General features: G+C 49.3%; 1 long non-coding RNA gene across 1 annotated transcript in view; it reads left to right on the top strand.

The window, feature by feature from the left end:
* Positions 1–7437: 7437 nt before the first annotated feature.
* LOC139789464 (uncharacterized) overlaps positions 7438–15347 on the top strand; it is a 57633-nt gene continuing 49723 nt past the window's right edge. The window contains exons 1-2 of the long non-coding RNA XR_011723176.1: positions 7438–7579; positions 7868–7978. This is a non-coding gene — a long non-coding RNA (uncharacterized lncRNA). The remainder of the gene's footprint in view (positions 7580–7867; positions 7979–15347) is intronic.

The raw sequence follows: 15347 nt of genomic DNA, 5'->3' as shown, positions 1-15347 counted from the left end.
ACACTTCTCTCCCTATTCTTGAACATGCCTGTTTCCCAAAGGCGTGGTGTGGGGTGCTGGCAGACGAGGTCTTAGTGCAGCTGGTAGGGAGAGCAGGGCCCCCCTGCTACCCTCCTCCCTTTCCCCCAGCATTCAGCTAGTGTTGGATGGTGTCTGTTTTTAGAAAAAGTCACAGAATCAACAGCTGAACTGATTTTCCAAAGGGACACATAAACTAAGCAGTCTGCCATCTGCTCTATTGTCCTGGAATAGCGGCTTGGAGGGTGGGGGAGAGGGAAGGAGGAGAATGAAGGGAATGAGAAACGGAGGTTGGAGGGAGACGGTGAGAAGGATGGGGAGCAGAAATGAGGAAAAGGTTTGAAGAGGAAGCAGGGAGGTCAGGGGAGGGACTAGGGGGAGACAGAGGAGGGTGAACGTGGAGGCTGAGAGATAAAGAAGGAGGTAAAGAAAAAGAAGACCTGCATGAGAAGTGGGGATGTGATGAGGGGAGAGAACCAGAGACAGGCACAGGTGCAAAGAGAGTTTGCTTGGGATCTCCCTGGCTGGATCCCTGTCAGTGCTGCAAGCCAGAGGGGCAGGACTTTCCATCACCCCTGTACTTGAGGGCCCAGAGCCTGTCTGCAAAAGAAACAAACTGGACGTAGTGGCCTGGATAATCACTCCCACCTACACAGCCCTGCCTGCTTGCCTGCTGTACATCCCCCTCTACACATCGTTTTTTATTGAGTGCTGCAGGGCAGACACTGAAATACAGGTTTGGCAGCAGAGTAAATAACACCAACGTTGGCCTCTCCAGCCTGGAAGGGAGGAGGGCTGGTTTTAATCAAAGGTAAATAACAGTCAGTATTCTCTGACCCTTAATCCAATTTCCTAGAACTGGAGAATAATGTTCCACTTAGACACGTGACACTGGTCCACAGAAAGGGGACAGCTACTTTAGCCAGCCAGCTGCTGGGCACAGCACAGCTGAGGAGAGTAGAAGTGGGGGGGATGGCACTAGGAAGGTTCATCTCAGCTGGTCTTGGACTGTGCTGTTATATTCTTACTCTTCCTCGTACATTTTCCTTGCTTTAGTCACCCCAAAAGATGGGGCTGGCATGCTGGCAGGCATTGCATCCCCATGAAATGTGGGTCCAGTGGATAAAAGATTCCCTGCTCTGCTGACAGGAAAGCTGTGGCTCAGCTGCTACCTACCTCTGCGTCTGTGAAGGGCATTTTGCCTTCCATGGTGACCTGGAGAGTGGTGATTATGAAGTTGTGTTCTATGGTTGTTGCAGAAATCACTGGGGACTCCTGCTACATGTCAAGTGTGAGCAAGATTTCAGTGCTGGAAAGAAACGTTTGTGTTGTTACCAGTCTGATAGCACAGGGGGCTGTGTAATTGGAGAGCTTGCCCTCTGACTTGGTCGTGGTCAGAGAGTTAAGAACATGGTGTTATTGAGCTATTGGGAGATTATCTAGTCCTGCAGCAGGGCTGGCCACCTAACACTCCTTCTGTCAGATGTTTTTCCAACTGGCTCTTAAAACACGTTGATCTGATCCAGACTATTGTCATCAGATTGGAAAACCAGGTTGCTAGTAACAAAGCACTGGTACCAGGTTGATGTTTGAAACACAAGTTTGTTTTGCAGCTCTGTGCTAAAACCAGATTGTAGATGCCCATGGAGCAACTCTGTCAGGCTATTGGGCACTGCTTTCTCCTCTGCAAAGCAGATGATTTGCAATTCTCTGGAACAACAATGGCCTGGTGAGGCCAGGATGTGTTTGGGAAGAGGCAGAGATACATACTAGAGCTGAGAACAGAGGAAGCTAGCTCCTTTTCATCCATTTTATCTTGCAAAATGATCTGGCAGTCCACAACAGGGGCTTGAGCTGCTTTGGAGACAAAGCACCTGTCCACCCTTTGGGTGGACCAGAGTTTTAACACCACTTTTTCGGACTATGCCTTCTGTTAGCTTCAAAGCTAACCCTAACCCTTGCCCATGGCCCAACCCTCACCATCTTCTCACCAGAATCTTCCAACACACACAGCATGTGTGTGACTGCCAATTCCTGGTCACACAGTCTGGACAGAATAAGGACAGGGGGAACAGCCGAGTCCATCCTCCCATCTCAATCTCTCCACTTCCAAGCGGGGGTGCTGAGAGCCTGAGATCCAGCAGCCATGAGGACAGAGACCACCCAGGCAACACATCGGGGGCAACACAGGCAAGGAATCTAGTTGCCAAACATCTAACCGAGAGTGTGTGTGCTTCATTTCCCCTCTCTTTGCTGACTCCCGGGCGCGCACCGCTCCTGCAACTGAAGTCCCCGCAGTGTCCCCTGCGGCACTGGCGGGAGGGGCGGGGGCTGCGGGGCCGGGGGGCGGCGAGATCCGATCAGCACCATGGACAGGGACGGACCCACCGAGCCGCCTCTTGCTGCCCCGCTTGCTCCCCCCACCTCCCCTCCTTCCCTTCCCCTGCCTACCCCTGTCTTTCCCTCCTTTCCCCTGCTTTTTCCTTCCCCTGCCTTCTCTTGCTTTTTCCTGCCTTTCTCTGCCTTCTCCTCCCTTGTCTTGCGTTCCCTTCTCCTGCCTTTCATTGCTATCCTCTATCTTGCCGTGCCTTCTCCTCTTTGCCTCATCCTGCCTTCCTCTGCCTTGCCTTGTATTTCCTTCCCTTTTCTTCCTTTTGTCTTGGTCCAGCCTGGCAGGCAGCCTCCTGGTATGACAGGATCTTTCTTTGGCTTGGAACCAGCACCAGGCCTTTTTTTGCTCTTGCTTAGGAAGAAATACATAGTGCTGTGGCTCTGCATGCAGCTGCTCTGAAGCTGTGGCTTAGATCTGGGTTATTTTTTGCAGATAAATCCTCTTTTCTATCAGATTTGACATCAGGCAATCCCTCCAGATCTCCCTTTCTCCCTGTCTGACTTCCCCCTTCTCTGCCCTCTGTTCTCTTTCTTTGCATCTGTGCCCTTCCTTCTCTCTATATGCCTCCCTTCTCTTTTCTTTCTTTATAGCCAGCTCTCTGTGAATATCATTTCACCTGCTCACTTTCTGCAGCTCTGCATCTCCACATTACTCTTTGTGTCTCCACTGTCCCCAAATGTATGTATTTCACTGCTTTCCTTTCTGGTGCTGTGAGTTTATCAGAGAGCCCCTTCCACTCTGTAGTTCTGCATGTTGAGGTCAGGTACCAAAATATCTGGTAGATGCTTTTTTTTTCTGGCTGGGGGGAGGCTGAGGGAAGGAGTGGACCATGCTACAGCTGATGGAGCTTTGCATCTTCTTCAGGGGCGTTACTGGGTTCACACATTGCCCCTTGCCATCTAGCTGATATAAGGAGAAACTTCCAGGATGCTGGAGGAAGAAAGCAATCACAGAGAAGGAATTAAAGCTAAAGGCAGCCTGGAAGAGAGTTGGAGTCACTGGCTGCTGGGTGGCAAGAAGGCCATGGAGACCTGGAGGGAAAGCAGCAGCTTGCAAAAAGCTGTAGTCAGGGCACTTCTCGGAAATCCAGTGTAGATCACTCTCTTTCCACTCTTTTCCTCAGAGTCCAGCCTGGGTGGCACAGGAATCATCCCTGGCTTCCCTCTGGGACCTTTACAAACCCTGAGATGCACCTGAAGCAGACCTCCAAGAGTGCTGCAGGACACCAGTAATGTGCATTGACTTACTTGGTAGGATTTGGTACCTAGCGGGCAAGAAAACAGGCTCTGGTCTCTGGTGCTACTTGGAAGTGATTCAGTTTGGGATAATGGGATCTCATTTTCATTTGTAGAAAATAATTTTCATTTGTAGGACCCCAGGCAACTCCCAGACTGACACTACTTTGGCTGGGACTTAGCCAGGGGATGATGGTGAGTGGGATCCCTGCCAACACCTTAGGCATCTGGATTTGATTAGTGAGAAGAAAGGAAGGCAATCTTGGCTAACTTTCACTTTTCTTATGTGCCTTTTGAAACAGGAACCCTCGTGGCAGTGACAGGCCCATCCACAGGTAAATGGACTGCAGCAGCTGGAGTAGATAAATGGGTCTGGAAAAACAGCACTTGTATTCCACTTTGCTTGCTCACCAAGCCACGCAGCATGGCATACAGAAGAGTTCACAAACCATTAGGAAGAGGCAATGGATTTTCTGTCAAAGTGGAGTTGTCCTCTGTAAAGTGATATTTACATTTTTAGCAGACAAAATTTTTCTGGCCCTGTGGTTCTCCCAGCACTTTGGGTTAATAGGAGCAGAGGCTGGCTCTGCATTGTTTGTGGCTCGACATTTAGATAACTGTCAGAGGGGGAGAAAGGGCAGTGGTTTCATCAGTGTTTAATGAAAAGCTGAGGGAGAGTAAAGATCTTGCTCCACCTCAGATGCTGTTTACTTTTTACATTACTTTGACCAAGGCCACTGAAGAACAAAATCCATTCATAGCTCCTTCCCTGGCAGAGAGCTCTCGTGCGTGGCCTTTCAACACCAAAAACAACCCCCAGTAAGGGTGGTAACACCATGTGTTAGTCCTATGCTTGGACTGCATGTCTAAGCAATTCCAGATACTGGAATTGCAGGACACAGCCCTGTTCCATTTGCTGGGGCTGTAGGAAACCTTTGTTTGCTCCCTTAAAAACAAACTATTTGCCCTGCATATGTTGGGGTTTTTTTTGTTGTTTGTTTGTTTATTTTGTTGGCAGTTGCTGGTTTTTTTCTATTACTGTTTTATAACATTTACAAAAGGCAGCTCCTGATGGAAATGCTTGAAGGGCTCAGCTGCTTACCCATGACACATGAAGGAAATTTCTCTTCAGGACTAGTACAGGACTCAACTGGGACTCGTCACTGCTCCACCAGCCTCCCCCTGGTGCTGGCATGTCCAGCATCTCACTGCATCTCTCCTTCCTTAGGCCCCCAAATACAGCACCCCAGTCTCAAACCCAAGCCATCTCTCTGGCTAATCCAGTTTCCATTACCTCTTGCCAAATAAAAACTGAACAATAACCAGACCTGATATTCTGCATTTCTGCAGCACTTGAGCTTGGAAGGAGCCTGAAGAGAGCACTGCTAATTAGCTCACATCTTACCTGTCAGGTCAGTGTTCTGCCTGCTTGAATGACTTAGATACTGTAGCACAAAGTGACCAGCTCCACAGAGGGACCTGAACCCCTCAGGCTGTAATCTCACTTTTTCTTTCTCTGCTGATACCAATAGAAGGGTCAGTTCTGTAGTTCTGGAGCCCAGGGTTAGTGTTTTCTACTGATGTAAATCAGCACAGATCCTCAGGGACCTCTGCCCCCACTCTGTGTGCACAGTCTTGGGACTTATCACTTAGCACAATCCTGGACTGGCAGGTCTGAACCTGGGTGTCCTGGGTCCAGGCAGAATGAACCCAGTCTTCTCTGCTGGTTTCACTATGGCACATTTGGATCATCAAAACACAGGGAGCTCTGGAGGAAAATTCAGGATGGAGAGTGAAGGTGTGCACATAACATTGTGATGAGAGGCTCTCAGGGCAGGTGAATGGCCAGGATGTCCTGCACCAGCTCTGTGAAATCATAGGATCATTTAGGTTGGAACGAACCTATAAGATAACCTTTCCCAAGTGTCCAGACTATCCTCTCCCATCTCAGGGCCAGCCATCTGAATGGCACCAAGCCAAGGGAGAGACTGTGCTCCTCCTCAACCCCTTTCACCACCCCCTTGATTTTCTTTCCTCTTGGAGCAAAGGAGCAGACGGTGGATGTCTCCTCCTGTAGAACTGGGGATGTATCAAAAAAAACCCCTGTGAATCCATGTCACACCTCCAGATCAACATTGGGTAGGGGTGAGAGCAATGCCTGCACCTCACACTCACCCACCCACATACACAAAGCCAAACTGATTTACAATCTTTTCTATCTTGGCTACCCCATCGCCCTGGCTCCCCTGGGGCTGTCACCAAGCACTGACTGGGCTCTATGCTGCTTCTGGGCTTGCTCGTATTGCAGCTGGAGCAATGCCCACCATATCGGGGCTGTCAAGGTCTGACAGGAGTAAGCTGAGACCCACCTTTCTGGGGGGTCCTTGGGGTGTGCGAGGCTTGGACAGTCCAAATAGTCCGGAAATGGGGCCAGCAGAGGGCACTGCGGTACCACCGCTCACCCACCGGGCCGAGCCCTCAGACGGGGAACGGGGCCACCCCCAAAGCCCTACAGCCCTACTGTGGGATACACCGGGGATGAAGGCCCTGCTTCCTTCATTGGGAAGGGGAAGAAGAACATGGGTGAGGAAGCTGCAAGGGAGAGATGTCCCAGGAATCTCCCTGCCAGCCGTATCTGCCTCCATCAGGTCACAGCAGTCCCACTGCTCAGACACTGATGGTGGATGAAGTTCATACAGCCCTGGGTGTCCCCCTCTGAGGTGAAGTCCTTGGAAGGACCACTGAGCTTCAGGCTCAATAGCAGCATGCCCATCAGTCCCTGACGTCTAATGCTGGCACCTTCCTTCCCCATCTGCCTGTCCTGGTGATGTCCCTGTCACTCAGACAGACCAGCTCTAGGCATATCCCAGCTGTCCTCACCTTGCAGACAGCCTCCATGAGTGTCACCAGGATTGGCTTGAAGGTGGATGATAGTTGAGGCTGGTACCTTGGCAGAGAAGAGGACCTTTATGGAGAGGTCCAAAACCATTTCAGCACTGCTGCTCATGGCATTTGGTGGCCATGGCAATGGAGAGGGACCGAATGAAGCCCTGATGGGCTAAGACATCCTCCTGAGAGGTGCCTGGCAGCAGACTCTTCTGGAGAAGAGATTTGTGTAGGCCTCGGTGCAGCAAAGCCTTTCAGGAGACTTGCTGGCAAACCCCACAGGAAGCCGAGGATGGCTGCAGCAAGCCCTCTCCTGCTTCCTTAACACCTGGAAGTTCTTTGCAAACAGCTCCAGGGGTGCCACATGCCAGTGCAGGAGGAATCACTAAAGCTGTGCTCACAGCAAAAGGGAGCAGCGCGGTGCCCCACGGACATCACTGGGAAGCAGCTATAAAACCAGAGGTGCCTGAAAGCTACGTAAGCTCTGGACACCTTCCCCATCCTAAAGTATCATGACAGATATGTGGGAAACCTGGATTCCTTGGAGCTTTTGGGGGGCAGGGAGGTCTCCCTGGCTCCTCTGCAGAGGTGGCAGGAGCAGAGCACCTTGCTACGTGCTCGGAGAGCCTGAGCTCCTTGCGTCTTCGCTGTAATAAATCTGGAGCAGCTATAAATCTGGAGCAGCTGGCTTAAGTTCCTCCAAGGTTCAGAAGAAAACACATCCAGCCTGATGTGTTTTGTTTGCCTACTCACTGTGTTTCTAATTGGAATGTTTGTAGCTTGGGAAATTGCTTCTTTAGACTACAGTACCCACAGTCCTTCGCTGGCAGCTCGGTGTAGCCTGTTAGGGTAGAGCAAAACCCAGGCTTCTGAACAGGGTCTTTTCTTTCCTGGCCCATGCAGACAGCTGGAGGTCTTCAGTCAAGCCTGTCCTACCATCAGGTGCATTTACTCGGTTCACTGAGAAAGGACTGGTGAGATCAGTGAGTGAGAAATGCAGTTCCCTACCTTCTCCCAGAGGCCATTTCCAGGCCCTGGTCATTGCAAGGTGGGTCTCCTGAGCATGCTTTCTGCAAAACCACATCCAGAACTTCTAAATGAACTCTGAAGTCCAGTTTGGGAGAGATCACAAGGCAGAAACAACAAGCATAATGAACCATATTTAAAATGATATTTTTTCTGCCTTTGGAGTTTGGTTAATTTATAATCTATAAAAGTCTCTGCATAATTGTGTCTTGATTAAAATGGTATAATTAGGCGCTCTGGATCTCTCTCCCCTTTCCCTAAGATTATTTCTGTCTAATTGCTTTAATCTGTGTTTTCATGCACCCACTAGAAAATCAAAGCATGCTCCCATGAGGATGCGGGTGAGAGTGAATAAAGCTGACGACTCATTAAGTGCAGCAGAGAGAGGAAACTGCATCTAAATCACCACTACATTAACGAGGTAAGATAAAAAAATCAAAACGAATAAATAACAAAGAGATAGAGGATTAAAAAAAAACAAAACAAAACTCCCACAACCCAAAAACCACAACAAAACAACCTGACATAGATTTTAATGTTAATTAAGAACATATTGAAGAGCAAATTGTCTGCTGCAAAAGTCAACTTCCACCATTGTTGATAAATAGCAAAAGTTTTGGGAAACTGAATTCTTCAAATCTGGGTATGTTTTGTGGAGGGGGCAACTTGTGTAGAATACAGCCCCTATAGGGACAGAATAAAGCTCACTGAGCAGAGATTGAAGGGACTGGGTAGGAAGGATGTCAGTCCAGTCCAGCCCAGTCCAGCCCAGTCCAGTCCAGTCCAGTCCAGTCCAGCAGTTTAAGAGCAGTGTCACAATTAAACTGGAATGAAAGAGAGAGAACTGGATGAGGCTCTGGGGAGACCAACACTTGCAGTGCTCTTGGCTCTCAAGAGTTACTCAACATTGTTCCCTACCCTGAAACCAGAAAAACTTCATCACTCCCTACCAGATGACTTTCTGTCTTATTATCAATGTTCATGCTAAGGTCTCTACCAGCTAGCCCCAGTAACGTACAAACAGGTCATTTATTTGCCCTCCAAGTGAGAAATCAGGAAAACAAGATAATTTTAAAACCCTTCTGGCAATTTGTATGGTTCGTTAATGTCTGCTCCAGCCTTCTGATGAGAAGACCAAGGCAGTGCTGTCCTCTCTTCTCTCATTGCAGGGGATGCTCGCCATCCTTAGCTAAAGAGAAAATTCCCACACAGTACTGTCAGTATTACCATTTTTACCCTAGATGTGACTGAAAAATCTTGCCACAAAGCTGTGTGCAGCACAGTTTATTTCCAGCAGTGCTGGGCAGCCCAGGCAGGGCATTGCATTCTGGAGCTCTGCAGTGTGTGGCACAGTTGTGGTTCCTGGTAGGGTTGGTGATCCAGATGCCAAGAGCAGAGGTGGACACCATCTGCAGTGATCAGTGATGGCATGATTTGCCATTAACCTGTCCATTCCCACTTCATTAGTATGGGATTTGTGGAAATGTGTATTCACCTGTGGTTCTGTAAGTGTCCTCAGCCAATCATCTTGGCCAAAAATTGGTTGGTCTTGGTCTCTTCATGACTTTCTAACTCATTGCTATACTCCAGTTTATATTTTTGCTTGCCAGGGATGTATGTGTTTTGGAAAGTGATGGCAAAAGTCATGTGAATACAGCAAAGAAAGCCAGGAAGAAGGGCACTGCTCGACCCTTGGATGAGAACTGTTGTCTCAGCAGAAAGCTTGTCCCAGATGCATTCTCTGTTCCCTGATTTGTAGGGCAGGCTCTGAAGCTTCACCCTGACTGGGGCAACACTTTGCCCCTGCTCCATCAAGTGGGGAGTTCAGTGCAGAGTTAGGGGCATGTATTTAAGGGCTCTGCTGGGTCACAGCCAGGCAAGAGCTCTTGGTCCTCCAGGGTTTCCCTGTCAGCATCCCATGGGGACCAAGCACGGAGGGAGGCTTGATGGTCACGTCAGCATGGCAGCTGACAGGATAATACTGAGAAAGAAAAGAGGATCAGCTGCTTGCAGCCCTTGAGTTCAAGAAGAACCTAATCTAATTAAGTGGAGACCACTATCAAATTACCAGCTCTCTTTAAACGTAGTCATTTTAAGTGGTTTGGTGTATTTATAGTAGGCGAGTTAGGGAGGGCTTTTCTCTCTTGAGGTTATCCTTGTGTGTAAGGGAGAGATGCATAACATTCAGAATCCTGCTTTGAATTAGTTCCCATCCCCAGCCTGGAAAACATTTTGCACAATTTTTAAGATACCAAAATCTCATCCCAGCTATCCTTTGCCTTTGCCTAGGGAGTATCAGCCTGAGTTGCTTCTGAATCTTTCCCTCAGCCAGAAGCACAGAAGTTTCCTTTTGGGATTAAGCTTTCCTTAAAGCACATGTATCTTGTGCAACTCTCAGGTCAGTCGACAGCCTCGAAAGGGCAAGAGGAGGGGCTGGCTTGCAATAGACAGGAATCAGCAGCCAATTTTCTGCTGAACTTTGATGGGAGTGGGATGGACCTGTCATTCTTGGTTAGAGAGTGAGTGGAGAGGCTCTCAGCCCCACAGCCTGGTCTGGGCTGCTGGCTGATAGGGTACTCCCCCAATTTGTGTTCCCCCAATTAGTGTCTCCAGCAGCCTGCAGCTCTTACCATTACTCTTTGTAATTCCATCTCTGGGGGAGTTCCTGTGCAATGGGATCTGTGTCAGATGATCCCCCAGGCTCGAAGGAGAGAGGAGGTGGGAAATGCTTGTTAGGAGCTGTTTCCATGCATGACAACATTAATAATCCTTAGCCCTTTATCTAAAGCTTTTACAAATGTTAATTCATTAACCTCTCGAAATCACCCTCTGAGGTAAGGATTATTATCCACAGGATTGGACAGATGGGGGAAGCTGAGATGTGGAGCACCCAGCCTGAGGCTGTGGGATGAGGCAGTCAGTGCCAACAGGTCAACTTGTCTCTCCTCTCTTGGTGAGAGGTGGGCTGGCTTCTTCAGGTCACTCTGTCTTTGACCTTACTGGCAACGTTTGCTGTTCATGTCTGGCTTGAAAGAGCCTTTCAAGACAAGTTGAGGCACTGAGCCTTGTGTCTCTGTGCCACCACAGACTGTCACTATGGGACAGCTCAACCTGCATCTCTCAGAGGCTGTGGCACTGCCCTTTCTCCAGGTGCTGAGGCCTCTGTTGTGTTTCTGTGTTGGTCAAGTCCCTATACGACTGCTTGTAAACAGAGGAAAAAAGAAGGAGGAGAGAAAGATGTAGAGAAAGGGAACAAGGCAGAAGACCTAGAAATTAGACCTTTCTGTCTCCTTCACCATCCCCATCTCCCTTCCAACTGGGATTTCTTCTACTCATAATGATGTGCCTCATTCCTGATGTAAAAGATTAAAAAGCAAGAGATTAAGAGATCAGAGAAAATGGGTAAGATTGACTTGCTGCCCCCCTCTCTCTTGCTGGGACAGACCTCCGCTAAACCTCTCTCTCCTGCCTTCCCCATCTTCCTTCCTTTCCCATCCCGTGCCTTGATCTTTACAGATCAAGGCCCTTGCCTTCTGATAGTTTGATCCACTTTGGCCATCTTCAAGGTCAGACTCTGATCCTTGCTCAGGGGCAGGTGAAGAGAGAAAGGATTCACATGAGTTCAAGGGAGCTGCTGACATAACATCCTAGCTGTCCATCTCCATTAACTTTAGCATTTCTCCTCTGAGGAACCTGCCTTCCCCAGCCAGTCTGTATTGCTGGAGAGCCCTGTGACAAGGCAGGAAAAAGCTCCAAGGAATCATGAAACACATCCTGATACCTCTTGGAATGTGAGCACATGGTGCTAGGTTCCTTTGGCTGTTCCTCCTTGTGCAGGGAAGGTGCCAACACAAGATAGGGAGCCCCTGGGTAGATCTTCAGCTCTGACAAAAGGATTTTCAGCACCAAGTCTGATAAAGCAGATATTTGCTCCTGTTAACTCCCAAGGTGTTGGGCTTCTGGAGAGAAACAAGTCTGTTGCAATTGGTGTTCATCCCTCTGTTCTCTGCTCTTACTCAGGTCACCAGTTGCTGCAGGCTGCCTTCTGCTAATGGAGAATTTGAGGGCTTGAACTGCTCCACAGTAGTTCCAGACCAGGGCTGGAAAACCCAACAACTTTCTGCCCTTTAATTTCACTGCTCCCTCCTTGGCTGAGTTCACTGTTGCTCTTGTTGGTGGCACAATAGCAAACAGAGGTAGGACTCAGCCTGACTCCCCCTGGGCAATGTCTACAATGTCCACAGTCAGGAGAGGGAAGAAGGTCCATTCCATGCCTGAAGGTGCAAACTTATCCCAGGAGAACCTCCAGGCTGTGGAATGCTTGGAGACCACTAAGCCTGATGGAATACAACAGTGTACAGCCCTTGCCCTCTCCTCTAGGTCCCCAGCTTGTAGGGGAGAACCTGGAAGTGTTTCCATCCTAGAGGCTGCAGACAGCTTGATGCCTAATGGATGCATGAGATGTTATTTCCAAACATGCTGCCCCTTGTAATGAAAAATGGGTCCCTCTCCATTCTGCAAAGAATGAGGCATCAGCACAACAGTGCAGGAACCGTTCGTGCACTTATGCAGTGCTTGCTGTCTCCCACAGCTGTGATAATGTGCAGCTGCCCATGTAGAAGGAGCCTCATGTCTTTACTCCTGACAGCTGTCAGTCCCTGGAAAACAAGCCCTTCCCTCCCTCCTCCCAGAGGAGTCCCAGAGCCAAGCTGGGAGGCTGGGAGCACACGAGCAGGGAAGGAAATCTGCCAACTTCATCTTTCTCTCTCCTCTCTCTTCAGCTGCCTGCGAAGGAAGTTGCAGGAAAATAATAAAATAAAAGCCAAGGCCCAGAGAAAGCTGATTCATCCACAGCCCAGGGCCAGCGGCCGGCTCCAAGCAGAGCTGTAAAATCAATCTGTCACTGCTCACCGCAGTATAGATCAGGGGAGAGATTCTGACTGCAGCGAGGGCAGAGCTCAGCCTCCCCCCAGCACCCCTTTTCCCCAGCTGTGGGACCTCAGTTATACCCCTCCCTGGGGGACATGGGCACGGGGAAGAGGCAGAGAGGGAGAAGGGTATGTCCATTGTCTCCGTGAGCTGGAAATCCTCCCAGCCAGCCTCCCTTCCCTGGCAGCACACAGCACAGGCAGTGCAGTCAGGCTGCCTCCCCTGCCTGACTCTTTCCCTCTCGTGCAGGCAAATGGCACAAGGGTCAGGTGATGGTACCTTAGAGGTACCATCCACACTGAATGTCACCTCCAGTATCCCCCCCAGTCTGGGCAGGGGGGGTTAAAAATCAGTTGTATCATCACCTTTGTGACTCCCAGATTCTAGGCTATTCTGGGACTCAGCAGCTCCCTGGCATATGTTGGAATAACACTAGGGAATTGCTCTAATAAGGTCAGCTCCCCTGTTCGTCCCTAGGAGTATTTGCAGTCTTAGAGGATGTAGCAGACCAACAGAACAGCAGCTGAGCAGAAAGGTGTAAACCAAGGCTGTTCTCAGGGATGTTTCCAGCCCTGCTCAGGTTGCAGTGAGGTCAGGCCTGGCTGGAGGGTGGTGGACTCAGAGATATTGGCACAAAAAAAATAGAAGGTGTTTCTTCTTCTGTAGTGTTACACACAGAGAATGAGGCACCTCTGCAGCTGACTTAAAGTAGCTGTGATGTCCTTCAGAGGTTTTTTTTTCTTGGTGAAGTTGGTTTTTTTTTTTTTTCCTTGTGAAGTAACAAACAACAGAACCTTTCCAGGGTGTTTGACAAGGTCAGAGCCTCTGCAAACTAAACATGGGGTGAGCTTCTGTACCCTCTAGATGATCATCTGCAGGGGGCAGAGGAGAGGGCAGGCTTCGAGTAAGATCAAGGATCCAAATGTCCCACACCACTGAAGATGTGGTGCTTGCTTCTGCCTGTCCCTCAGGGCTGTTCTGTTCTGCTGGATTTAAGTATTGTTCCTGGGATATTGGGAGTGTGAGCAGATACTGTTCGACCCCCCATGGGCCCTGGCAGCAAAAGCATCCTGCCCCAGCACTTCTGAGTCCAGGATGGATCTGTGCCAGCAGGAGAATCTCTGGGAGACTCACCCCAAACAAACTGCAAGATGATCCTGGAGGAACTCAAGCAGGAACAAATCCTGCATTCATTTGGATTTGGAAACCTTTTCTCTGACTTCAACACTCCCCAAGATTAGACAGTGTCTGTACTTGGAGGAGGTAGATAAAGATGGAAGCAAGTCTCTTTTCCTTTAGCTTCTAGTTTCAAAAAATCTTGAAATAAAAACCCCATGGCCACAACCCTCCAAAGTGATAAAGGCAAGGAAATGAAAGTCTTTAGTTGCCAAGACAAGCTGCCTCCTTTCATCTCAGGTGGAGTGAGTAGCTTTGGCATTTAATCCACTGGGAACAGACACCTACAGATGGTTCAGAGAACATCCAAAAGTGTCCTCAGGGCTGCTCACTTCTTGTCTCTCTGAGTGTGTATGTGTCTGTGTGTTTTTTCCCACTTGGATTTGCAGGTTTGGAGTAAAAGAGGGTATATCAAGGTGTACATCAAGCTTCCTATGTATAATTTTCAACAGGGCTGATGACCTTGTGTGTTTGGATCTGGTGGACACCCTTGTCTTTGTGCCATCTCAGTGGTTCACGTGATGCCCAGGGCTTGTTTTGCAGATGGGTTCTTTTCACTTGTTGCTTGTGCTATGAAGGAGGTAACTCATTCCTGGAGGGCTGCTGATTGTTTGCCCCCTAACTCCCCCCCTCCATACGGGCAACTTACATTTCCCCATCTACCCTGTGGGGTTGGATTCCTGTCTCTTGAGGCTGTTGCATGCACATGAGAGAGCTAGGGGCAGTCCCTTGCTTGCTGAATTTGAACCTGCATGAGCTTATTTCTCTCCCAACACAGAGAAAAATGTACAGTGGGGTCACACACAAACACACACACACACCCCCCCTGTAGATCTGCAAATGTGTGAAATGATGGTGTAGTTGCCTTGCTCTGGAGTTAGTAACTAGCAGGAGGTGGGGGGGAAGGTGTGCCATGGGTGAGCTTCTTTAGATGCAACTGAACATCACAGTATAATGTGTTCAATAATAGTGCTGCTTGCAGTGGAGTGTGACTGGCAGTGTAATTCCTCTATGGTTCTTGGGCTGTATGGAGAAAGTAATGAATTTTCCAACAGAGGTTGCAGGCGTTGGTAGGTCTGCACCCGTGGGCATGTGAGTGCTGCGGGTTGGGTGTGTGTTCTCCTAGAAGCTGTTGTGAGCATGTTGACATTTATGCTGAGAGGGGTGTCTTCACCCAGCTGTTGCATGTGTGGATGGCTGCATGAGACAGGGGTGCAGATGGTGCCTGTTCAGCTGCAGGTGGAAGCTTCAGAGCATTTCCATTTGTTGTTGCCACCTCTCTGTGTGCCCATTTAAAGGACACAACCAACTGGCACAGGAAGACACGGGTGTGAATTTGTCATGAGCAAGGGTAGGTGCTGGGTCAGGTTTGTAAAATCAGAGCAGCCAGGGGCCAGAACATCCTCTGAGAAGTGAGTGTAGTCTCACTGCGCTAGGATGGACCTTGAGACATTTCTGAGCTAGATTTTATTATGTGGTTGCCTGGAATAACAGGAGTCTGGATTGCAGATCCAAGGAAGACAGCTCCCATCCAATGTCTCATGTTCCTAAGTTTCTTTGCAGCTGTTGCATGTCTGTGTGTGTCCCAGTGAGACCAAGCAGCCCCTTCTGCAGCTGCAGTGAGTGCAAGGGATGCATCGTGTCCCTCCAGTTGTGGTCTGGGAGTCTGCATGGGGAATGGTTTA

This window comes from Heliangelus exortis, chromosome 1 (assembly GCF_036169615.1).
Source record: "Heliangelus exortis chromosome 1, bHelExo1.hap1, whole genome shotgun sequence".
NCBI lineage: Eukaryota > Metazoa > Chordata > Aves > Apodiformes > Trochilidae > Heliangelus > Heliangelus exortis.
Note: the sequence above shows the minus strand (reverse complement) of the source record. Positions and strands in the feature narration are given on the sequence as shown.